The sequence below is a fragment of the Natator depressus genome, chromosome 2, assembly GCF_965152275.1.
Source record: "Natator depressus isolate rNatDep1 chromosome 2, rNatDep2.hap1, whole genome shotgun sequence".
Lineage (NCBI taxonomy): Eukaryota > Metazoa > Chordata > Testudines > Cheloniidae > Natator > Natator depressus.
In genome coordinates, this window is record NC_134235.1 from 123950775 (window position 1) to 123977684 (window position 26910).

The 26910-nt window shown below is 40.5% G+C and overlaps 1 protein-coding gene across 3 annotated transcripts in view; it reads left to right on the plus strand.

Annotated features, from left to right (window-relative positions):
- Positions 1–2663: 2663 nt before the first annotated feature.
- Positions 2664–26910, plus strand: part of LOC141982693 (cadherin-9) — a 128195-nt gene continuing 103948 nt past the window's right edge. The window contains exons 1-2 of one of the 3 annotated variants that reach the window (XM_074944988.1): positions 2672–2972; positions 5449–5546. The gene's annotated coding sequence lies outside the window, so the exon portion shown is untranslated. Of the gene's footprint in view, positions 2973–5448; positions 5547–26910 lie in introns of all 3 variants that reach the window. The other 2 variants (XM_074944989.1, XM_074944987.1) reach the window with 2 other exon arrangements.

Genomic DNA, 26910 nt, shown 5'->3' on the forward strand with positions numbered 1-26910 from the left:
ATTAAGGAAGAACTTATTCATAAGTAAATTATTCTTTGTTCTTTAAAGAACTCAATTTGGCTGGTTGAGCTACACAGGAACATAAGACACAGGACTTAAAGGGATCTCCTGGGTCATCAACTTCAGCCCCCTGCTATCATACCAACCCCATTATATAATCCCATTCATAGACTTAACAAGTTCCATTTTAAGACTAGTTAGGTTGTTTGCCCCCACTACGCTTATGGTTAGAAACCTGCTCATTCCCAGCCTAAATGTATTCATGGCCAGTCTATATCCATTTGTTCTTGTGCCAATATTGTTGTTTAGCTTAAATAGTGCAGCCCCTTCCCTGGTGTTTACCCCCTGATATATTTATTGAGAGCAACCATATTCTCTCATAGCCTTCATTTTGCTAGGCTAAATAAGCCAAGCTCTTCCACTGTCCTCTCATGAAGTAGGCACTCCATTGTCCTGATCATCCTAGCAGTCATTCTCTGCACCTGGTCCAGTTTGAATGAATCTTTCCTGAACACAGGTGACCACAACTGTATACAGTATTCCAAATGAGGTCTTACCAGTGCCTTGTACAGTAGTACTTCCCTATATCTACAGGAAATACCTCTCCTGATATGTTCTAGGATTGCATTGCCTTATTTAATTTATTTATTTATTTCAAATAGCTGCACCACACTGTTGCCTCACAGTCATTCTGCTAATACACCCAGGTCTTTCTGGTTCTCAGTTGTACAACTGAGTACCACTCTGTTGTATTCCAATGAGCCCCCAGCTTACAGCAGAAATTCTTATTATTAGTCCCTTAGTGCATTACCTTGCAGTTTGGACTATTACATTTAATCTAATTTCTATTACTCCAGTCCTATAGGTCATCAGATTCGCCCTGTATAATATTCTGCTTCTCCTCTGTATTGTCATCTTAACACTGCTCTTTGTTTTAGTAAAGTTTCTCTACAGTGATGAGCAGATTTTTTCTCCCTGAAAAATCCAAACCAATAATCCTAATACTATTTCAGAAGTATGAACTGGTGTCACTACTTATATATGAGTAGGGCACTACCAAATTCACAGCCACGAAAAACGTGTCACAGACCGTGAAATCTGGTCTTTTGTGTGTTTTTGCCCTATACTATTCAGATTTCATGGGGGAGACCAGCATTTCTCAAATTGGGGGTCTTGACCCAAAAGGGAGTTGCACGAGCATTGCAAGGTTATTTTAGAGGTGACTGGAGAGTGGCGGGCTGTTGGCCAGGCACCCAGCTCTGAAGGCAGCACCCCGCCAGTAGCAGTGCAGAAGTAAGGGTGGCAATACCATGCCATGCCATCCTTCCTTCTGCGCAGCTGCTGGTGGCAGCTCTGCCTTCAAGAGCTGGGCTCCCGGCCAGCAGCCGCTGCTGCTCTCTAGCTGCCCAGCAGCAACACAGAAGTAAGGGTGGCAATACCATGACCCCTCTAAAATAACCTTGCAACGCCCATGCAACACCCTTTTGGGCCAAGACCACTACGATCACAGTACTTTGCAATTTCAGATTTAAATAGGTGAATTTAAATTTATAATTTTTAAATTCCTATTATCGTGCAATTGACCAAAATGGACTGTGAATTTGGTAGAGCCCTACATATGAGGTACTTTTGCATCTCTTCATCTGAAACACAAATACACTTCTAAATTAGCCAGAGTAGGAACATATGCCCTTTGTGCTATGTCAGTGGTGCTCCACATAGAAATTTGGATATTCCTCTGTTGCCCTACACCACCCCCGCATGCCCACTGAAGGGTGTATTTGCAGCATGGATGGACCATATTCTGCATCAATGATCCTGACGAGTAACAGTCTCTACGAGGTCATTACAAGTTTATGGTCACCATAACTTATGACAGTGAGTGAAATAACCTCAGCTGTCCCTGGCTGAAGCTACAGGCTTCCCAAGTGATAAGGTCAAAAAAAGATTGGACGCAGGTATGGGGTTTATATTTATATTTTCATCAGTGCTGTGGTCTATTGAGGCCATTATCTGATGCTTCAGATGTAGGTGAAAACCAATCAGAACATATCTAGCTAAACATGTACTGCTATATACTGGGGGAGGCAGGAAGTGGGGAACAGAGATTCCTTCCTGTCCCCTGTAGGTAATCAGACTGCACTGTGAAGCAGGAAATTTGATTACCCTTAGCTGGCAGAACTATATGTCAGTAATTGTGCTAGAACTGTTAACCATGACAAGTGAAACATTCTTAATAATGTGGCATTATGTGCGTTTTGAGATGCAATAACACCCCCATAATTTACCAATCTCTGTAAATGAATCTAATGCTGTAAATTTGGGAATGGGTGGGGGATCTTCTTCACCTTCTGTTTCTTTCAACTTCAAATCTTTTGTCCCTGCACTGGCACCAGGTAATATCAAATTCTTCAGTGATTGCGTGTGCACAAATGGCATTGAATCACGATAGATAATGCGGGTAAATCTTTTCTCCAGATGATTTACAGGTTACAGACATGCTTTCACCTTTATTATTAAAATTGAAAACAGATTAAACTGGGTTGATTAACTGAGACTTCAAACCCTGAGGCTCATTCTATCAAAAGGGGGTCCTTGACAAAGCCCTCCTCTTGGTACCCTCCCACTGCATTCACTTGCAAATCACTGTATGCCTGGAAAAGCCTGCACTCACCCCAGCCCCAAACCTTCTCATGTTGAGCACTGCAGCTCCATCAGCAGCAATATCTCTCTGTGTGAGGGACGTTTCTTATTAATCATGGGCACTGAATGGAAACCAATCAGATAGAGAGTCCCTTTGGCTTCAGCTCCCTGCCTGCCTGAGTTAAAAGTGACGCTGGGAGAGAGGGAGCCCCAGTTAGATCCAGCAGTGGAGATACTGTAACAGGCAGCAGAGTGAAAGCAGGCAGAGAAGCAGCACTGAGCAGTGCAGCACTGAGCCAAGCTAGATTCACTTTACATTGGTGAATAAGGTAAGAGGATTAACCTACTTTAGCCTTGGAATTACTGGCAGCAAAAAGTGGAAACTTTTCTTTAAAAGAAGTTGTTCAAACCAGTAGTGATCCTTGATTGTTACCTTTTCTGGTTTGGTTTGGTTTATTTTCTTTTTTGGAATAAGAAGGAATGGTGGGGGGGAGGATTTTAAGACGTTGTTATAAAAAATATTGTAATACACTATTGAAAGTTGAAACACAAAACTTGCAATGCCTGGTTAATTTCCTTGAATATTACAATATATACACAGAGACTGCTTTATGTGTATTAGGAAGCTTTATGGTATTAGACAGTGTCAATATACAGTAAGTTCCATTTTATTTGTACTTTACCAGTATGTCCTAACATTTTTATGCAGGCTAGTCTCTCTCCTCTTCTGTGTGTTAGCTGCAATCCCCCCTATCTTTGATTTCTATTTTTATTGAAAGGATCTAGTCAGAATTCACTCTAGATAAAAGGATAAACAAGAAGCAAGTTTTAGCCATTAAACTGAGTGAAAAAAAAATCCCTCTCTCTGTAGGGCTAAAAGAAAAAAAATCCATATTTTATATATAGTTGATACAGGAGAAAAATTGACGGTCAGTTAAAATGACTGTTAGCATAAGGTTCAGGGACCTGGAGAGGTAAAGGTAATGCTCCTTGGGATATTCTGAGCAGTAAGTCAAAGGCAGCCAGATTGAAGTATACGGCTACTTTCCAGAAGTGTTAACTAACTACCTGGCCAACATGATATTTAGAAACAGCAAACTGGATAGAAATCAAGACAGAAAGAATGAAAGGCACAATTGATATTTTGACTTCAAAGTAATCTGCAGAATGCAATTATTTGATAAATGACATTTTTTACACATACAAAAAACATGCAATCACATCAATTCAATTTCAGTGAGCACACAAGTCTCAAACAAAGAATGATGAATACCAATGTTAAGGAAATCAATATTCCTTGTAATAATGTAGTGGTCTGAATACTGTAGCTGTATGCATACTGTACCAATTTATCCTTTTGCAGACAGTTTAAAATAATGAGTCAGGATAATAGAATAGGAGCTCGTTTAGGGTAATTTCCTTTTGCAGCAGACAAGTTTACAACCAGGAGTCCAATCCTGCTCCTAGTAAAGTCAGTAGCAAAACTGCAGTTGACTTTAATATGAGCAAGATCATGCCCCAGAGCAATGTACTTTAGTTCAAGTTTCTTATGATATGGGTAAGCCATGCACTGGAGTTAAAAATCAATGAGTATTCTTCACGTATAACACTTAAAATAGCTTAACTAGTAGGGTCAAGCATCTTCCTTATTAATGAGACTGGTCATAGTAGTGGAGTTTATTGAGGACAGATAGTGGTTTTTTCACCCCCTCTAAAGGATATTAATTAAATTTTAAACATGAATAGATATACAATTAAACATTTAGACCTTGTGCCTTACATTTTGTTGTCACCTATTGTAATGTTTTATTAGCAATAACATGAGACTTTTACATGAACAGGCATGTTATGCAGCCAAACAATTATAACAAAAGCACAGCCCTTAAAAGATGAATAATGTGAATCTTAAATGAGGAAAGTGTGTCTGTTTTATTTAGTATTGTAAACCACCAAAGTTGTACCCAATATAGTTGTCATGTCTCTGTTTTTCTCTTAATATGTTTGGACTACACATATATTTCTCTTAATATGTTTGGACTACACTGTTATACATTTGGTTGCACGAAGGGATAACACCTATTATTATTATTTTGATAAAAGCTATAATAGGGATATTAATAAAATGCAATTTGTATTACATACGTACAAAAAGAAGCTGAAAGACAAAATACAGTATGGCAATATCGTATCCTAGTCTCTGTGCATCTTATGTTAAGACTCCTTCATATTTTCTGTATAGAAGCTTTTTAACTTGCCTGGTGAATTGGCCATTATGAATAAGGACCAAAATTCCAGTTATCCAGACTTCAGGATAACAGCTCATTTATAGAGGTGTGCATATTCTTTTTGTCTGAATGCTTGTCAACAAGGATACTGTACAGCATGTTAGTTATGTTGGGCTGGCAGAAATACTCTGTGATCATTAGATCAACCAATGAGAATAATTTAGTTCCCCAATTTAGGTGCCAAATAGAAAGTAGTTACTTAACTACGACCTTATTCATAAGGCTATGAATAGAACCAAATAACTTACTAGTAACATCTGATTGTGTCTGGAAATCTTTGAAAATTGAAATCGTTTCTGAAAGTCTAGCTAGCCACTAGGTCACAGGTATTCAGCTGGCAAAAACTGTATGATGTGGGTGTGGTAAATAATATGGTTCAAAATTTCCTCTGAAGATCAATTTGTTCAGGAGATGAAATGTGGTAGATTAATTTCAGTTCCATCTGAGGAATACTGCCAACAACCTAGCAAGATATGACCCTTAAAGGCACATTATTTCCGGTATTTTGGTTTGATTTTAGGAGGACACAAAAGATGTAGCAGCTGTTTTCAAATACAGAACTGCTATCCTGTCTTTATTTCTTCCTAATCAAGAATCTTCCAAGTGCTCAGTGATGTGGTAAGTCCTTATTGGAAATGAACACTCTGTTATGTTCAAAGAGTCATTGCATACAAATTCTCACAGTTCATGAAGAAATCTTATGCTTGTGGAAAATCATCTAACAAGTCTGGAATTGGGCTAGTATTGTATTAATGCCCCATTTCCTCAGTGTGTACTATTTAACTGTAGGATGCTGCTGAAACAAAAACCTACACAAAGATGCTTCTGCTCTCATCAGAGTGCCTTCTGAATTTCTAGGGCTTGCAGCAGGTGATACATGCAAACTGTATCTGGAGAAGCACAAATATTTGAACATGAATAGGGATGTCTGAGTGGAAGCAGACTGCATTTTGTGTGTCTGAGCTTATGAAAAGTAATTTTGGGAAGAAATAAAGTGAAGGGAAATGACTCACAAACCTGAGCAAACAGAATACCAGGAAAAGCATTCATTCCTTTCACATTTAAACAAATATCAGACTGATAGCAAATTTTGCTGTAGGATAAAAAAACAGATTATTGTGTTGTCTTTCAGAGATTGACCATGGTAAAAAGATCTGATAACTTAAAGTCTTCTCACATTAGAAGCCACTAGATTTTTTTCTCGAGTGACTAAACAAGACAGTAGCATTTTGATCAGATGACTGTTCATGTCATTCCTAGTGGACCTAAGCTCTGCTCCTTGGAATTCCATTGAAATTAATGAGAATTTTGTCACTGACTTCAATAAAGGGAGGATAAGGACCATAGAAAATACTATGTATATATAGGTGCAGGTTAGAAGAAAGTTCTAGACTCAGAAAGTGCTAGAGCCAAATAACTGTTCAATCCTGTATGGAAAGGAGTGGCATGTCTCATTTGCTAATTATAATGGGGAGAAAGGATTATCCAGTGTTTATGACACTAGCCTAGGGTTTGGGAAATCCAAGTTCAGTTCCCTACTCTGCCACAGACTTCCTGTGATAGTTTGGGCAAGTTTCTGTGCCTCAACTCCCCATCTGTACAATGGGGATAGTAGCATTTTTCTACTCACAGAGGTGCTGTGAGAATAAATACCTTACAGATTGTGAAGTGCATTGAGATCTATTGGTGAAAAGCACTGTACTATTATTATAACGACTTAGCTCTTATATATCACTTTTCATCCATGTATCTCAAGGGGCTTGACAAAACAAGGTAAGTAGCACTATCCCCATGTCACAGATGAGGAGACTGACACACCAGAAGCTGAAGTGACTTGCTCAAGATCACACAGCAAGTCAGTGGCAGAGTTAGGAATACAAGCAGCATCTCCAGTCCAATATCTTATCCATTTCAACACTGCTTTTCCATGATAAAAATCTGCTCTTGAATTATTAAGTAGTCTCTTATAAAATCTATTATTTAAAAACAATGTTTCTAGAGCAGAAATATGGGAATGCAGAGCATCTTTCCATATATGACACTTTATGTATTCTGAAACCAGTGAAATGCAGCTTTCTATTTACATTTCATACATTTTGCTAACAGGGTATCTAGAATATAAGGAACAACTTAGATTTTAGACCCAATTTTCCCTGTCCCAAGATGGCATCATCGTGGCTTTGTTGTTATAAACTACTGACTTCAAAAATGCCAAATCATAAAGACTCAAATGTGTGAGTGTACATTTGTTGGCTATTAAATATTATCCACGTTGTTCTGACCCCCACAGACCTTACTCAAGGGAAGAAAAAGCCATGTGTCATTGCACAGAGACCCAAATTTTCACTCAGACACAGAAAATATTTTTCAACGGCTCATTTAAGCACATGGAGGAAGAGCTGTTGAACTCTGCACAGTAATCTAACACCACTGAAAGCATCAGTGAAAGAGGAAAAAGTATGGGTAATGTGTCTATGTTTGTTAAGGGAATATGAAGTCATTATTAACTATACTAGTAGAACTTCTCAATATTATTCTTAGGGGCAAATACTCAGCTGGCACAAATCATCATAGCTCCACTGAAGCCAATTGAAATCAATTTACACCAGCTGAGAATCTGCCTCTCAGTATTTATGCCATCTGACAGTTTATACGGGCATATTTCATTTATCCCATTAGTTTTGGAAATTGAAAATCAATTTCACGGGTAATGAGTTGATCCAAAACCCCACATTTTCTGCTGTTGAATAACACACTTTTTGGCATTCCTTAACAATAAAAAATCAGTGAGTGTGAGAGTATAAGTGTTCATAAATGCAAATTAAAAGGCATGCCTTGTATCAGGCTCTAAAATCTTCATATCAAATTATCAGCATGGTTAATATCTTCCATTTCCCCCCTTCCTCCATCATTTAATATACGTTGTTCACCTCTTGATGAGGAGGTGAAAAATATTCATCTATTACATCTGATTTGAGATAAAAGACATAATGCCTAGATATTATGGAAGCAAATTGGATTATTTTAAAATCCAGAATTTTCATGTTATGATATGATCAGAAGGTGCTAGAAAACTGGTGACATATAAATTTAATGAATCAATGTAATCCCAGCTCATGTCATTCTTATTGAGCCAAGCATGGAAGGAATGATTTTTAAAAAATCAAATTTAATTGAAAGCAAGCACCAGACTAAAATGGGGTTCCTAAGTATTTTACAATGCTACTTCTGTCAAATAGTGAATCTATTTACTTATTCATGCTGCTCTTCATCATATTGTGATAATGCAAATATCCCATTTAATATAATTAGGAACCAACACCTGCTTGCTTTCTTGCTCTCTTTCCTTCTCATCTATCTGTTTTGTCTGTTTATGTGAATGTGACTTCTATGAAACCTGTGGAAATTAATCTGACCTTGGATTACCCAATAGCCTCTTGTAAAACCCGTTGTTTCAAAAGCAGTTTTCTATAATCTTATTTATCAAAAGGCAATATAGAGATTCTACCAGATTCTGCAGCAGTTACTGGCATTGAATAGCATTTAGTAATCAGAATACTCCCATTGAAGCCAATAGAACCACCTTTGTGAGTACACACCAGTAAGAAAGAGTTGCAGAATCTGGCTGTTTAAAATGACCTCTGTCTGACAATAATATTGCACAATCCTGTCACATGGAGTTATAATAAATATCACATTGTGGAAGATATTTTCCCCCTTTCTTTCAATGTCTGAAATAAGTCTAACCTTTATTTCCCTATGCAAAATAAAATAAAATAATCCAAAAATTATATGGGCCTGAAGAAAATCATAAATGTTAGAAATTAATGTTTATTTCTGATCCTTTATTAATTATTCTTATTATTTAGAATCTATATTGCGGTAGTGTGTAGGAGCCCAAGTCATGGAGCAAGAGACTATTGTGCTAGGCACAAAGCGAAAAGATGGTCCTCTGCCCCAAAGAGTTTACAATCTATGTGACACACCTCATGTTTCATGATTAAGACACATTTTTGGATGACATTTATATCTTTTCTATAGAAGGCAGCATAGCCCAGTGGATTCCCAACCTTGTCACTGCCTTACTGTGTGACTATGGGCAAATTAGTCCCCAACCCTGCAGTTAAATATCCTCATCTGTGTAATGGAGATAATGATATTTACTTCTTTTGTAAAACAATTTGAGCGCTATGGGCATAGTGTGCGAGAAAGAGCTAGATATCTATTAATTATTTATTATTATTATTATTATTATTAACAAGACAAGGAACACACATCACTTTAAAAGAGCGGTTCTCACACATTTTTATAGCATGGATCACATTTTAATACAGAGATTGCCTCAGACACCACCTACCCTTCCACTCATGGTATCATAACATACCTGCAGCAAACACGAAACCGGCAACATGGCAAAGGAATTTTAGCAAAAGTATTTAATATACTTTTAGCTGCCTTTTAATGTAATTTAGAGTCTGGAAATAAGGACGGGGAGCACCAGCCACATGTGAACAGTCAACTTTCTGCAAAGCACCTGCCAGTGCTCCATGACCCACCAAAGACCAAGAGACCACAGTTTGAGAACTTCTGTTTTAATGTGATTATTCAGTAATGGCAAAAGTTTCCCTGGGGGTTGAAAGATTGAGGAGAAGGGGTTTGTCAGCACCACAGATTTATTATTTATTTGGAATTCTATACAACAGAAGGATGCTTGTCCTGGGTTCTAGGCACCCTTTGCCATTAATTAAAATATTAATGAACATTAATGCAAACATGCCATTCAAGAATCATTACAAAACCTAACAAGCACTACATTTTGTCTTGCCTCACCATATACCCTACACCACATCATAATCACCGGTCTACACACACATTAGTGAATTATCCTTTCCCACCTAGAGATCAATGATTGAGCCCAAATTAAGGCACATCCTAATAACTAGTGAGCATTAGCACATCATTAAAATACCGCACAATTTGACTTAATTCTTAAAAAAGATGAATCCAGGTAAAAAATGGCTAAGGAGTGGACTATCAAAGTTGCTATAAATCAGGACTGAGATACCCTGGCATTCAAATGCAACCCCCTGCCAACATTATCTCTAGTCACTGCTACTTCCCCTTTTACAAAGAACAAATTCATGGCTACATTTTAGTGCAAATATGTTCCACATAGGAGCCTACACACTAGTTAGCAGCCCCATATTTCATATGCTTCTCACATTTTTGTGGCTAGATGGACACACCAATTCTAGATAACAATAGTTTTCCCTGAAACCCATTGATTTTTAAACGATTTGTTTGAAAATTACTTGTAAGGTGAAATTTACCCAATGGGTCTCCAGATATTCCATTGTACTGTCACACAGGTCATCGACTATCTTTAACTCCTTGCAAAGCTGCACAGCAATGGCTGATAGCACCATGTTAGTGATGTTCTCAAGTTATAAAGACAAAATTTGTATTGTAATGATCCTAAACTCTTCCTAGCAGATGGAAAACAGTGATAGAGGCATCTGCATGGCTTTTACATTCTTAACCAAGAGCAGTATTTATGCTCAAAGTTTACATTTTGTCTGGGACTGAATCAAGGCATAGGCACTATAGTGCCAAGCCTAAGGTCTTAGTTCTTATGATAAAAATGAGAGTCTTGCCTTTCTTTCTTTCTTTTTTAAGTAAATTACTTGCTTCACGGTTTTGAAGAAAAACTTGAAAAATATGAACCAAGTGTAACCAACACAGTAACATCTGCCTAGTCTGCAGACAGCCTGAAACAACAGCTCTGAGAAGTGTGAACTGACCCACACATCGCAATAGGGTGTTATCTCCAAGATCTACTGCCCTGGAGGGCCCTGCCAGCACTGTCCCTGCAGGGGACTCTACATGGGGCAGGAGGAGAAGGGCACTTCCTCATCCATCCAAACATGTACATCCAGGCTACTTCTGTAAATAATAAGAGGCCCACCTCTTCCATTCACAAGGGGAGGAAGGGGCCCTGGTACCTCTCTTAAAGGGACAGGAGAGTACCATGCCACTGTCTCCTGTGAAGGAACTGGGGCACCTTCACACTGCCACTCCAAGGGTATGAGGGCATCTCTGCAGGGGGGAAGCCACAGGTAGCCTCAAATTGTCATGTGCCTATGGTCCTGGATCACCTTTATCCATCCCTGATTTTGGTGCAGTACTATGGAATGCTGCACCATTGCAGGGGCTAAGTGAACCACTGTTGAAAGCATAACAGCTACACAGTTTGCCTACACAGTGTTTGCAACAGTAATGCTTTAGCCTCTGCTTTATAATGTATGAAAACTGCTATATAAAACATTCTATTAAGGGATATTAGTAGGGGGAGATTGCTGCAGAAATGGAACATAAATGAGTCACATTAATTTTATGCTCCCCTCACCTCAAGTTGATTGCCACAAATTAAATTTCATGCTAGTCAGCCTGAGCAGTTAGTAGGAAAGAAATCAATCCTGAACTTCTGGTGACCGTGGTAAAAATATATGTTTGTAATGTATGCAGAGCATGTAAACCATGCATGTACTCGCATCATAATACATTGGCATGACAAGATCCCTATGGAATATATCCTAGCCAGGATCAGACTACAGTGAGATGGCTAGATGTTTTGGGCTAAGGGAAAAATCTGCTGGCTACCTCAGGTGTGCAGCCTTGAGCAGCAAGACCACACTAATAAATATCAAAGAGGAAATCCCAGGGGAATAGCTGCTCTCCACACACTATCAGTACAAAAGGAGAAAGTTTAAAAGATTAATCAAACAATTTGTTAGTAATAATGCCTAGCTCTTATATAGCACTTTTCATTAGTAGACCTCAAAGCCCTTTACAAAGGAGGTCAGGATTATGATCCCCATTTCATAGATGGGGAAACTGTGTCCCTAAGAGCACCCCAATGCCAGATGGTACTGTTGTCATGATATTTACCCAAAAGGTGGTATGTAATATATCATGTATAAACTAATAACTCATTGATTATTAATATTCTTGTGTGATGTATGTACGGTTAACCCACACAAATCTTTACAGATGTGCTGGAAATATGAGCCTAAAATGTTTTTAAACCTGGCACTTCAGGGAGGAGGGAGCTGATAATCAGATTTTCTCCAGACAAATAAAAGAGGCCAATACCTCAGAAGAATACATTTCAAAGGTTTACTGGACTATAAAGAGAGACAGAGAGAGCGCAAACCCCTACAGCAGGGGTTCCCAAAGTTGGTTTGAGGCTTGTTCAGGGTAAGCCCCTGGCAAGCTGCAAGATGCTTTGTTTACCTGAGCGCTGTAGATATGGCCACTCGCAGTTCCCAGTAGCTGTGGATCACCATTCCCGGCCAATGGGAGCTGTGAGACGTGGTGGCCCACGCCACTTCCCGCAGCTCCCATTGGCCGGGAACAGTGAACCGCAGCCACTGGGAGCTGCAAGCAGTCATACCTGTAGACGCTCAGGTAAACAAAGCATCTCATGGCCCACCAGGGGCTTACCCTGAACAAACCACAAACCAAGTTTGGGAACCCCTGCCCGAGAGTTAGCTATCTCTTGAGGGAACAAAGAAACCAGCAATATCATTCTGTAAGGGTGAATTCTGGCTGGAACAGCCAGCCATGTTGGAGAAGTTGCTGTAAGTAGGGAAGCCATCTTGAACAAGAACATAAGAATGGCCATACTGGGTCAGACCAAAGGTCCATCCAGCCCAGTATCCTGACGACCGACAGTGGCCAATGCCAGATGCCCCAGAGGGAGTGAACCTAACAGGCAATGATCTAGTGATCTCTCTCCTGCCATCCATCTTCACTCTCTGACAAACAGAGGCTAGGGACACCATTCCTTACCCATCCTGGCTAATAGTGATTAATGGACTTAACCTCCATGAATTTATCCAGTTCTCTTTTAAACCATGTTATAGTCCTAGCCTTCACAACCTCCTCAGGCAAGGAGTTCCACAGATTGACTGTGCGCTGAGTGAAGAAGAATTTCCTTTTATTTGTTTTAAACCTGCTACCCATTAATTTCATTTGGTGACCCCTAGTTCTTATATTATGGGGACAAGTAAATAACTTTTCTTTGTTCACTTTCTCCACACTACTCATGATTTTATATACCTCTATCATATCCCCCCTTAGTCTCCTCTTTTCCAAGCTGCAAAGTCCTAACCTCTTTAATCTCTCTTCATATGGGACCCATTCCAAACCCCTAATCGTTTTAGTTGTCCTTTTCTGAACCTTTTCTAATGCTGGTATATCTTTTTTGAGATGAGGGGACCATATCTGTACATAGTATCCAAGATGTGGGCATACCATGGATTTATATAAGGGCAATAAGATAGTATCCATCTTATTCTCTAACCTTTTTTTAATGATTCCTAACATCTTGCTTGCTTTTTTGGTTGCTGTTGCACACTGCGTGGACGTTTTCAGAGAACTATCTGCAATGACTCCAAGATCTTTCTCCTGATTAGTTGTTGCTAAATTAGCCCCCATCATATTATATGTCTAATTGGGGTTACTTTTTTTCAATGTGCATTACTTTACATTTATCCACATTACATTTCATTTGCCATTTTGTTGCCCAATCACTTAGTTTGGTGAGATCTTTTTGAAGTTCTTCACAGTCTGCTTTGGTCTTAACTATCTTGAACAGTTTAGTATCATCTGCAAACTTTGCCACCTCGCTGTTTACCCCTTTCTCCAGATCATTGATGAATAGGTTGAATAAGATTGGTCCTAGGACTGACCCCTCTCCATTCTGAAAATTTACCATTTATTCCTACCCTTTGTTCCCTGTCTTTTAACCAGTTCTCAATCCATGAAAGGATCTTCCCTCTTATCCCATGACAACTTAATTTACATAAGAGTCTTTGGTGAGGGACCTTGTCAAAGGCTTTCTGGAAATCTAAGTACACTATGTCCACTGGATCCCCCTTGTCCACATGTCTGTTGACCCCCTCAAAGAACTCTAATAGATTAGTAAGACATGATCTCCCTTTACAGAAACCATGTTGACTTTTGCGCAACAATTTATGTTCTTCTTTGTGTCTGACAATTTTATTCTTTATTATTAATCATTTCAACTAATTTGCCCGGTACTGATGTTAGACTTACCGGTCTGTAATTGCCAGGATCACCTCTAGAGCCCTTCTTAAATACTGGTGTTACATTAGCTATCTTCCAGTCATTGTGTACAGTAGCTGATTTAAAGGACAGGTTATAAACCATAGTTAATAGTTCTGCAATTTCACATTTGAGTTCTTTCAGAACTCTTGGGTGAATGCCATCTGGTCCCAGTGACTTGTTACTGTTAAGTTTCTCAATTAATTCCAAAACCTCCTCTAGTGTCACTTCAATCTGTGACAATTCCTCAGATCTGTCAGGTTTGGGAATCTCCCTAACATCCTCAGCCGTGAAGAGTGAAGCAAAGAATTCATTTAGTTTCTCCACGATGACTTTATCGTCTTTAAGTCCTCCTTTTGAACTAGAGCTGATTAAGTTAAGTTTTAGTCTTAGAAGCACATTTTAGTTTTGTTTGTTTGTAACCTTTTTTTATTTTTATTCTTTCTTTATTCTTTGGTATTACTTAATCCTATGCCCTGTTGTTAATAAACTTGTTTTACTTTTATGATAAACTAGCTCGGTGTTTTGTTTGAAGTGGAGGGTTTGTCAATCCCAGCTAATAAACTGCTGTGTACTGTCTCTTTAAGGGTCCTGCAAATTTGACAAAGTTTTGTGAGAGAAGCTGAGTACTACAAACAGATGTCTGGGAAATTTGAGAATTGGAGTTCACTGACTGTTACCTGCTAGGCAAGATGGATGGACAGAGTCCTGAAGAGTTCGCTGACATGGCAGACAAGATGGTGTGTCAGGGAACTGGTAACACAGTGTCTCACAGTTCTGGGAATCACTATCACAGAAACTGAGGCACAGACAGGTGACTTGCCCCCCAAAATATAGTAGACCAAGTGCTAGAGCTGGGAATAGAACCAGTCTTCTGCCAGTCCAGTGCTGTATCCATTATGCCATTCTGCTTGATCAATAATTGGATTGAATGTACCCTGACTCATCACTCCCAGCACATCATCTGCTCTAACCAATAGGTTAGTTCTGAATCTTCTGTTTCCTGGGAGAGGTGCCAGTGACTCAGGCTCACTCTGAAGAACAATGATGCAATATGAATATACCTGAAAAGTTTCAGAGATAAGCATCCATTAATTCTCCAATCTCATATAATCTCCTCCAAACAACAGGTGTTTTCTAAACCCCTATCTGAAGAAAAGAGAATTCCTTCCACTTCTTTTCCTTGAGTGGCCAGTCAGGCAACCTGGTCTCTTCTTTTGGTGAATGACAAGTCTACTGCCTTCATCTTGGTGCACCCAGAGCCAGAAACGTCTGTGGTATTTTCTACTGAAATGCCCTTTTAAAATCTGAATGCAAGTGTTAGCAAATCACCAAGATAATCTCTAATCTTTTCGTGGTCTAGGGAAGAAAGGCGGGAGTATAGTAACCCATGCAAGGTTTGGGGTTTTTTTATAATGTGTTTTATTTTTCTCTGAACCCTCCCAATTAATTGCAATTAGATTTTTCTGTGTAAAAAAAATCAAGGCAGGTGACATTAGTTGTGTTTTTTATTTGGCAAATGTGTCCATCACAAAACACACCCCTAAACTGTGGGAATATCAGCAGAGATAAAGAGACAAATAGGCATGCTAAAACTGATCTACACAGATCAAGACTGAGACATGATGAATGGTGTAGGAAGCTGTTAAGGCTGCTATCTATGCTATACTACTTCTTGTTGTCTGGGTAAATAGAGGATTATAGGCATTAATAATAAAAAGCTCTCCACTAACATCTGCATTTACCAACAGTTATTTTCTTATGTGCAGCTAAAAGACAATCACACATTCCTCAGTCAAAGATATAAAAAATATTTGAATGAATACAGGAGGTAGAAAAACCCCAGAAAGGTGAGTATCCTTCATAAGTGGCAATTAGAGTTGTGCACATACATACACCCACCTCACACGCCCTCAGAGCCCCATCTTTCTTGCACACATGACAAAACCAGTGAAAAAGGGATGTCTTCAGTAATTTCACAGAAAGTAAATTTGTTTATGGTTCCACCCCAATTTTTCAGTCTTCTGCACAAAAGAAGATTGTCATTTCTATAAGCAAATAAAGAGGAACATTTTTTGCTTTGAAAAACAGTGACAATTCTGTAAATATGGCAAAATTTCTCTTTGGGGGAATTGTAACATATATAAAACTTCATAATTATTTCAAAGGTAGAATCTCATTATTTCTTACTGTAAATCACTGTGCCTAATAATGAAAATGATTTCACCTATTACCATATTCATGAAATCTAGCAAAAGCTCCTGAAGACCTCTGCTTATGTCTTTTAAAAGTCAGTAAACAACAATGGTTGGGTTTAATTGCGCCACTGCTCATCACCTTTTTGTAAGCAGATGTTCATTGTTCATCTGCTTAACATTCTCTAAAACTACTTGTAAAATGAATCCAAACAAAACGAATGCAAAAAAATATGCACAGGTTAAACAGAAGTGAATCCATACATTAAAAAACCCATTAAATGAAAACATCAAAGAGGAGAATAAGTTAACATAAGACTGAAGAGTCATGCTCTCTATAGACCATACATTGTACTCAGTTGCTCCCAGGATGGGTCCTTTGTATAAGCCGGGAAGGGCACACATCACCCCAAAGAGGTGTGGAGGTCTAGGAACAAGGCCATACCCCTGTCCTTCGGCTGACCCCACAGCAGGCCACATACACAATGGAGAGCAGTCTGCACCACCCCCCCCCCCCACACACACACATCCAGCAACTCAGGGAGGGATTGATCTTTCTGAATTCCCCCGGGTCAATACATTTCCTAAATATTGTGCCATTTAGGAACAGGTACATGTGGGTTATAAAGCCTATTTTGTAAAAATAGTGAAGTGTTAGCAATATAAAACATAATTACAGCATCTGCTGTTAAATCTTTGCTGAGAGATGGAGGTGGGTGGGGTAGGTTGTGAGGACCACCAAGTATTTTGTGTTGGTTATAAAAAGCATGGTTTGTCAAAGTGTAGATTAGCAAGCTTCTGCCATGTGGCATTTATCCCCACTGAGAATAACTGGCTGGTGAAAAATAATATGACTCTAATCTTCTAATATCAAAATCATTGCCCTTTCTTGAAATCAAAAGTAATTGACTTTTATACATTGGGAAATAAAGCCAGAGAGCCCTTTTCTGCTAGAATGGTGTAAATCTGGTGCAACTCCACCAAAGTAATAGGAAATGATCAGTGAAAGCAAACCTGATACCAATGAGATCAGAGTTAGGCCCTTAGTATTTTCACACATTTGAGGTAACACCTTCTACTGTCTAACATATGGAGCTGCCTAAGTGTACTTGTATTTGACTACTAGGAAAATTAGAAACATTAAATGAGGGTGGGGTGGTGGAAAGGCCCTAGGAGTGGAGGTATTAATTCAAAGTAGAAATTGTCAAAAATGGGTTTAATACATCTAGCTAAGCTGTAAGGGGGGAAAGCACAAATACAGCACATGCAGCTAATCCTTAGATCTATATGGTAGGATGAGGTCCGAAGTTAACAACAATACATGCAAAGAGTTAAGACCAAGAACCATTTTTATTAACTCTGCGTGACATCACTCTGCATCACTGAAATCAAGTCAGGTGTACTTGTGTACAGCAACTATGTAGGACAATAGATACGTATCACCAGAAACTAAACATAAACTATGTGAATTTGGAGGCCTAACAGATCTCTGATGAAAAACCAAGATCATTTGTGGTATTAATAACCCCAGCTGGAAGGAGAGTCTGTTAAGATATCTAGATTTGGCAATGATTTAAGCCTCATAAGTTACTATATCACGGATAAAAACCTTGATGAACAAATAAGAAAATGGTTGCACTGCACCTTAAGCGGGGAAGTGGAGTATGGTCCGGCTTGCCAGGGGAAGGAGAATAGCATTTTATGGGTGCGGGGTGGGAGAGAGGCTCCGAGGCTGCTGCAAAAGGGGGGTTGGTTAGCCTGGCTATACGGATTCATCCCCTGGGATTGGAAGGACTGTGGAGTTGAAAATGGGCAAGTCTCTTTTTCCCTGACCAGGCGGGGCAGCATCCCCCCCACCGCCCCTCCCTTGGTGCTTGCAAAATACCAGGATTTCTCAGGACCTATGGTGGGCATTGCGCTAGCCGCTCCTTTTTATGAGAGATGGGAAGGTATTTTTCCCTCACCACCAGATTGGCCAAGGTGGAGTGCGGGTTTCTTTTGCCTTCCCCACATAGGGTTTAGGGAGTGCTTTGTTATGGTGAGTAGGGAAGGGAATTAGGCTATATCTCACAACTCATTTTGTAAGTGTGGGGTGGATGTCCAGGGCAGGTACTCCATAGGGAAAGGATACAGTGACCAGACAAATAGCTTGGAAAAGGATTTTAAAAGCTGTTTGTTAAAGGAATGGAACAGGGTGGGGATGCAGGGGAGGTGTTCCTATGACTGGCAAAGCAGGGAGCCAACCCCCCTTCCTTATAGAACACCTTAACCCTAATTCACAGAGTGGAGGGGATAGTAAGGTCCCATCAATGGTTTGGTTGGGGGACCTGGATGGAAAAGTGTGGGGCTGGTGAAAGCCTCCCAGGTAAATATTGAATGATCATGGAGTTACCTGCATTGTACACTTTTATCTGACAGGTAGTCCCAGACATCTAACAATAAAGTTGCAGCCTGATTAAAACCATATCAAGTGTCTCCTGTTCTTTTGGTATAGTCAGACAATGAAGCCTCTGATGTGAGTGTCATTCAAAAAAGTACAACACCCAGAAACAGTGCATTTCATGAGAAGACATACATAGACAGTGAGCAGTTAATGCAAGGTTAAGGAAGACATTGTAATGAAAATTACACAAATATAATAATGTCCCACCTCAAAAACACTGACATCAATAGGTGGCTTTCCACAGACTTTAATGGGCTTAAAAAAAGACTCTAAAAGTTCTACATATCAGGAAAATCTGCACACACAAAAGAACAATTTTTTTTTGCAAAAAATGTTCAAAGCAAGTAACGTGTATTTTAAAAAAATATGATGATGCAAGAGCAGCATTAGATTAATTGTTTTTTGAAAGAGTGTCCTTTGTTAATAATATGGGAAAGAAAAGAATGTTTTGAACTCTATGAAGCTCCTGTCACTGTTAAACTTGATAGAGGGCTCAAGATAATATGTTGCCAGAAAAACTGCACCAGAAAATCAGGACTAAATCTGAGGTAGAGAAAACAAAAGTAACATTTTAGGAATTTATATCAGGAGAAATTGCTGGTAACTGGGATTATCATTATCAAGTGTTAAGTGAATATAAAAATTCACAGTGAGACCACTTGGTTTTACTACTGTGAGTATGGTACCAGCCTGCATTAGGGATTAAAATTTGTGAAAAATTATGAGTGATTAAATGTATACTGCAGGTATTATCTCATGTAATCAAAATATAAATAATAAACTAGAATAAATCAAAGATTTGTTTTACTAAATCAGTTGCACCAAAGACAAAAAACAGATCTGTTTAAATCATGAGGAAATCCCAGGTATTACTCTGCGAAGGAGGGGAAAAAAATCTAGTTACACCGAAAGACCAAGTACTTCAGGTGTAAATATACATGATTAATTTAAAGTTATTAAATCAATCAGTGAAAGAAATGACTAGGGTCATGCAATAGCGGATAATAGGGAAAAAATGGTCTACATACAAATCAGTAAAATAGCACTAAAAAGCATTTGCAGCTTTCAACAGAGGAAAGCATCCAAAAGTTTCAGGTAAAGCACAGTTGCTATACAATAAGTTACAATGTGAACATAAACACTGATAAGCTATTGCTCAAAATGTATTTACCTGAGGGATAGCTGGAGGCAAAGAAAGAAATAAAAATTTCTAGTGATGATCATCATTATTTCATATTGATGGTTGATAATGTAATTTTAAAATTAATTAAATTAACTTCCATGCAGCATAAGGAAAGAAATGCATGCCTCATTCATGAAGGCCATTTGGGTGTGGGCTTATGCAAGAGAGAACCAGAGGAACACATTAATGAGCTCATATGAACACATAGATTGCAGATATGTCTATGAAATATTCAGTATGTCACACATATTGATCATGACAGTTTAAAGGACTGTTACATCTTCACCGAGTACTATAGTGTATTTGTGTTGAGATTTTCTTAATGAAACAACGATTCATCATATAAAATTTATCTCTGTGATGCAGGATTTCTGATCAAGTGTTTTCAGATCATGATTCTCAAGTAGATGCAGAAAAGCTGTTACAACTGGACAGCAAAGCCATTTTCCTCTTAGGATGTGAATAACTCAGTAACAGTGTGACAAAGAGGCAAACAGAGATTTTCACAAGTACCACTCAAAGAATATTCTCCTGGTCTGCAGATGAGAAGCAACCACCTAAAGTACATACAAGTCACTTTGACTATGTTACCCTTCTCTTTAAATTTCTCCACCGGCTCCTCCTTCTCTACTGAATCAAACTTAATCTACTTGTTTTCACTTTCAAAGCCCTTCATAGTCAATCCCCATACAACCTATCACCTCTCAATCGCTATTCAGTTATCAATGACCACCTCTGATTGTACCCATGGTGTCAGCCTCCATTGCCCACTTGTTAAATTTTCAAATAAGTAGCTTGGTGCTTTCTCCCATGATATCTCACAAGTTTGGGAGATAGTTCCCACAAATATCCACAAAGTTACCTCATTAACAATAATGAAATCCCTCCTCCAAAACTCTCCTTTAGCTTTTGACACGGTATCCCACAGTATTCTTGCCAACAAGTTAAAGAAGTATGGGCTGGATGAATGGACTATAAGGTGGATAGAAAGTTGGCTAGATTGTTGGGCTCAATGGGTAGTGATCAATGGCTCCATGTCTAGTTGGCAGCCGGTATCAAGTGGAGTGCCCCAAGGGTCGGTCCTGGGGCCGGTTTTGTTCAATATCTTCATAAATGATCTGGAGGATGGTGTGGACTGCACGCTCAGCAAGTTTGCAGATAACACTAAACTGGGAGGAGAGGTAGATACTCTGGAGGGTAGGGATAGGATACAGAGAGACCTAGACAAATTAGAGGATTGGGCCAAAAGAAATCTGATGAGGTTCAACAAGGACAAATGCAGAGTCCTGCACTTAGGACAGAAGAATCCCATGCACCGCTACAGACTAGGGACCAAATGGCTCAGCAGCAGTTCTGCAGAAAAGGACCTAAGGGTTACAGTGGACGAGAAGCTGGATATGAGTCAACAGTGTGCCCTTGTTGCCAAGAAGGCCAATGGCATTTTGGGATGTATACATAGGGGCATTGCCAGCAGATCGAGAGACGTGATCATTCCCCTCAATTCGACATTGGTGAGGCCTCATCTGGGTTTTGGGCCCCACACTACAAGAAGGATGAGGAAAAATTGGAAAGAGTCCAGCGGAGGGCAACAAAAATGATTAGGGGACTGGAACACATGACTTATGAAGAGAGGCTGAGGGAACTGGGATTGTTTAGTCTGCGGAAGAGAAGAATGAGGGGGGATTTGATAGCTGCTTTCAACTACCTGAAAGGGGGTTCCAAAGAGGATGGATCTAGACTGTTCTCAGTGGTAGCTGATGACAGAACAAGGAGTAATGGTCTCAAGTTGCAGTGGGGGAGGTTTAGGTTGGATATTAGGAAAATCTTTTTCACTAGGAGGGTGGTGAAGCACTGGAATGCGTTACCAAGGGAGGTGGCGGAATCTCCTTCCTTAGATATTTTTAAGGTTAGGCTTGACAAAGCCCTGGCTGGGATGATTTAGTTGGGGATTGGTCCTGCTTTGAGCAGGGGGTTGGACTAGATGACCTCCTGAGGTCCCTTCCAACCCTGATATTCTATGATATTCTATGAAGCCTACATAAGAACAGCCATACTGGGTCAGACCAAATGTCCATCTAGCCCAGTATCCTGTCTTCTGACAGTGGCCAATTCCAGAGGGAATGAAGAGTGATGAATGAAGTGATCCATTCCCTGCGCTCATTCCCAGCTTCTGGCAAACAGAGGCTAGAGACACCAGCCCTGCCCATCCTGGCTGTACATCCCATCCCATCCCATCCCATCTCATCCCATTCCCTTGTACTGCCCTATCTGTCTGTACCCATCTATTGTCTCTTGTCTTATACTTAGATCATAAGTTCTTTGGATCAGGTACTGTGGTTTTGTTCTGTGTTCGTACATCAACTAGCACAATGGGGTTCTGGTACAGGATTAGGGATTTTAGGGGCTATGGTAATACAAATAAATAATAAGTTAAGGGGGAAATGAGAAAAAAACTTGTTTCAGTAACATATGTGAGACATACACCTGAAATATATAATAGAATGCATTGATGTAGAAGCCACACAATGAGAGAGATGAGACAGTGGTGTGTGTAGTGATAAAACAAACCAGCAGTACCAGGTTTACAAGGGCTCCAGTGGCACCAGGCCCACACTTGGAAGGGGCTCACAAAGGGTTAATCCAGCCTGGGCCACAGCCCAGCAATGTGAAGAGTCAGCAACTTCCCAGCACCAGCTGAGACACTCAGCAGCCTGGGGAGCGCAGTGCACAGGTTCAAAAGGGCCTGGGTGTTGCAGGGAGTTGTAGTTTGCATGCTGCTGTGTTCTGCTGAGGCCCTGAGACCTGTGCTGCCAACTGCACAACTAGTCCCAGAATGCCCCACGCCATGCTATCAGCCACCCCAGCTGAAGTTGTCGGGGCGGACCAAAAAGAAACCCCAAGCAAGGAAATGCTCTGGTGCAGGGAGAGGGTTCATGGCACTAATCCCACTGCACTCCCCTCCCGCTTGGAGCTCCTGGCTCCCCCCACCCCTGAGTCTCGCCCACTCTCCTGGGGTGTTGGGGAACTGGGGCAGCCCCCCAGTGAATGTGATGCCCGGGGGCTCCTGGGCACCGTCTTGACCCTGCACTTCAGGGTGGTCCCTGTGGTCCCTGTGGAGCAGGGCAGGGCGGGGACAGTGGGTCTTGTCAGTGCTGGCTGCCACACCCCCTGCCAGTGGGAATGCCCAAAACTGCCCTCTTGCACTCTGGGGAGGGGAGAGGGCGCAGCCCAGTTTTGGGGGAAAGGAGCAGTTGTGGGGCAAGTTGTGGTACAATGGGGGAACTGGCGGTTTCTCTGTGTGGGGGGTGTAGGAGAAAGGGGTGTTAAGGTGGGGGTTGGTGTGATGGGAGCAAAGGGAGGGAGGGTAGAATCTGGGTTGAAGGTGGGGGTTGGCTCATTGTGGGGGGTGTAGTAGAAGAGAGGGAGGTGACAGCCCTGGGGTGAAAGTGTGTGTCAGGGGGTGGGCAGTAGCAGGAAGATTGAGGAGAGCCTTTGTTATGGGGTTAGTTGTGTGGGATGGGGACAGTAGGAGGGATGGGGCGGGAAGGGGGAGAGAGAGCCCAGATGTGAAGATTGGGGTAGGAGCTTGAAGCTTGATTGTGGTAGCCTTTGTGGTAAAGTGTGTGTTTTCGCTCAGTGGCCATTTCTCCCTGCAAAAGATGGGCACCAGCAATTTTCCTCTCCACACTCCGCCCCAAAGTTTTGTAAACATTATTGTACCAAAGTAGAAAATGCAGCTTTCAAAAAATGTATTTACAAAACATAACTTTGGGTGGAGAAGGTGGGGGGGGGAGGGGGAAATGCAGGTGAGACACCACTGACTGATACATTCAGGCATAGTATGGCTCATAAGTGTGCTAATTAAGCATTTGTGTTCAGGGCCCCAAGCAGGCCCTGAGTATTTAAAGAAAAAAGACAAAACTAACAAACAACCCCTCTCCCACACAAACCAAATTCAGTGGTGTTCAGGGTACATTGATGTTAGCCCAGTTTGTTCTCTATGGGCTGAGTGGAGGTCTCAGTATGGCTTTAAATATCTTATTTTGTTTTTGAATAAATGTTTTCATTCCCATCCCGGCAGTACCACATTTACTATGGCATCAATGGTGCTGTCACACTAGGACCACACTTGGAAAGGGCACATCACAACCACACAGGGGCCCACAAATATGTTTGGTGCCGGGTCCAGAAAAAGTTAATCCAGGCGCATTCTACCATGCTGAAACAGTTAATTCAATGATGTAATCCACTCTATAGTGGTAAAATAATTAGGAGACCTTCCACAGGTAGGGCCGGGCCAGGTCTTCCCCTCCCAGGATAAAGGGCAGAGGAATGAGCCCAGTGAGGGAAATTTCTGCAAGTATTTCCTCATGGGGATCCCTCACATTCTTCTTTGGGGAAGGGGGGCATGGCTTCTGTCTTCACCCAAGAAAAGGGTGGGGGACCCCAGCCCAACCCTTGTGCATCTGTGGTAAACCATGACCATCACTGTAAAGGCCATGTGTTTCTACACTGGTTTGGGCTGTTGGCAGGGATCTCCCACCTCCCTGGCAGTGAAGCTCCACCTTCAGGGACTCTTCCTAGGCTGTAGCAGTCTCCCCCGTACAATTGAAAGGTAGTAAAACCAGAGGCGGCTAATGTCTTTTCTAGGTGAGGTACACACATGACTAGAGGGCTGACAACATTTGTCACCACCTCTAACCTCATCCCATCTACTCCTCCCCTCCAACAATGCAGATTCCAGACATTCATTAAGGGTTTCACTAGTTTCCACATAAAAAGAGGATATGCATGTGAAGACCCACCTCTTCATATGGATCTAGTGGGGTATGATCCAGCTCAGAGTGATGAATGGCACTGATGGATGTGGTCAGCTTGCTGTTCTGATTTTTAAGAGGGGATGCAGTATTTCATCATGTTAATATTCAGGTTTCTGACATGTAGAATGTTACCTGTTAAGTTGTTCATTCTGCAATACTCTTTCTTCTGGCCAGGTCCCCATTTAGCCCACTACTTCTGGGGTTACAGAGTCCAACAAGACCACAGTCCAAATGCCATCTCCAGATAATGGTCAGCCAAACTCTGTGCCACTATATCAGTGTCTGGCAGGGGAACCCAGGTCCACCTGCTATACTGGATTCTGGCTCAGGAACCCTATAAACCAGTAGTCCTCTTCTGCTCAGTGCCCGTCTCTCTTGCTGTGTCCCATGGCTCCTGACTACCCAGAATCTCTCCCTTCCCTTGCCAGTTTCTGGGTTTATTATAGGAATTTACTCTATTGCCCAACACTACTTCAACCTCTCCTACACTTCTTGCTAAACTCCTTACTCCAGGGCAGGATCTCATGGCTTCTTCCCCTGGATTTCCTTCTTGTCCCTGACAATGTCCCTCATCCTAGGGAGTGATAGCAGACTCCTCCTTCTACAGCCCCAGCTTTATAGTACTGTCCCAGACCTTCCCCAACTGGGCTCCCCTCTCAATTAACCCTTGCTCTACTTCTGTCAGGTAACACCAGGTAATCTAATTAGCCTCTAAAGTCCTCATTAACCCTACCAGGGCTGGTATTGGTGCACAACCCAACACACTGATCTTACCTGACAATTAGAAACTTTGAATTAATATTAGTGAAAAAAAACCTATATTTCTTATTTCAATATCTATTGCTAATTAACAACAAGGAGGGACAGTAAAAACTATCCTTTAAAGCCCATTTCATATGGCTATGATGTATAAATATTTAACTAGAGAGTTTGGCTTTAAGCACAAAATTTGGATTTCTACCCAGATCTGGGTCTATGTCTGTATGAAATTATCCCCTAAGAGTTTTATAAACTAAGGTTTTCATTTGGACCCATTTTTCTTTTCACATGGCCACTCTGTAATACCATAGTTATATAACTCTCCTGTCTGTGTACTGTTGTTTCTTCCAAACACACAGTACATCACCATGGAAGACCTTTAAAACTATGTGTAAAAATAATGTAAGAGCATCAAGAATGGGTGATATACAAATCAGCCAGAGTTTGCTTCTCAAAGAAATTTTCAAACCAAAACTATGTTGTAATTCATCTGTTGGACAACTTAGGGGTCCAATTTGACAACTCAGGGTCCCTCCTGTCACCACCGCCTCTTCTGTCAAAAGCTGCAGGATACCTCGTCTTATCTATAGGGGTATTCTGGAGCTCACTGAAAGTAGGAGTAGCATTTGGAAGGGAACAAAGAGAAGCTCCTGAAGTAGTTAGGAAAATACTATACATTTATCTACTTCTCTATTGTATTCCTAAAAGGCAGACACCGTTGTTTACTGGCATCCCAGCTGAGAGAACAATCCCGGCCCATGTTTGGTAAATTTGTCAGAGTGTGGGTAGAGATTTGTGAACACAATTTGCTTCAAAGTAAAGTCTCACTTTACAAATAATAATACTTGACGCTTGTGTAGCACCTTCCATCCAAAATAAAATCTAACAGTGCTCTGCAAATTTATTTTTTGGCCCACAAACACCCCGCCCCTCCTTGTTTGGTAGCTAAGTATTATTTTTCTCCATTTCATAGAAAGGGAACTGAGGCAGAAAGAGACCAAGTGACTTTTTCAAAGTCACATAAGAAGAATCTGGCAGAGTCAAGAAATCCAGAAAGAGCTCCTGACTCCCAGTCCTCTGTCTTATAACAAGATAATGGTTATTTTCCGCTCTCATTCAAGTATTGACATTCAATGTGACTTTTTTACACAATTCTAGTTAAAACTGCTAGATCAATTAACTGGTTAAATTATTAGTACTGTGTTGTTTGTGCATATAAATACATAAGAACAAAAACGTCAAAGCAAAATGCATGTTTACACTGAAAATACAATGAAAAAGGTATGCAGGTCTACAGGCACATAAAATTGAAAAATAAAGCACAATGCTATGGCTCCCTCTTTTGGATATTGGATATCAAGTATTTATTTGTAAGAAAACTCCGTATATTCTCAGCACCAAAACATTATACAGGCATCTAAGTTTTCCTGAGGTACTATTTAACTGCAGTGGA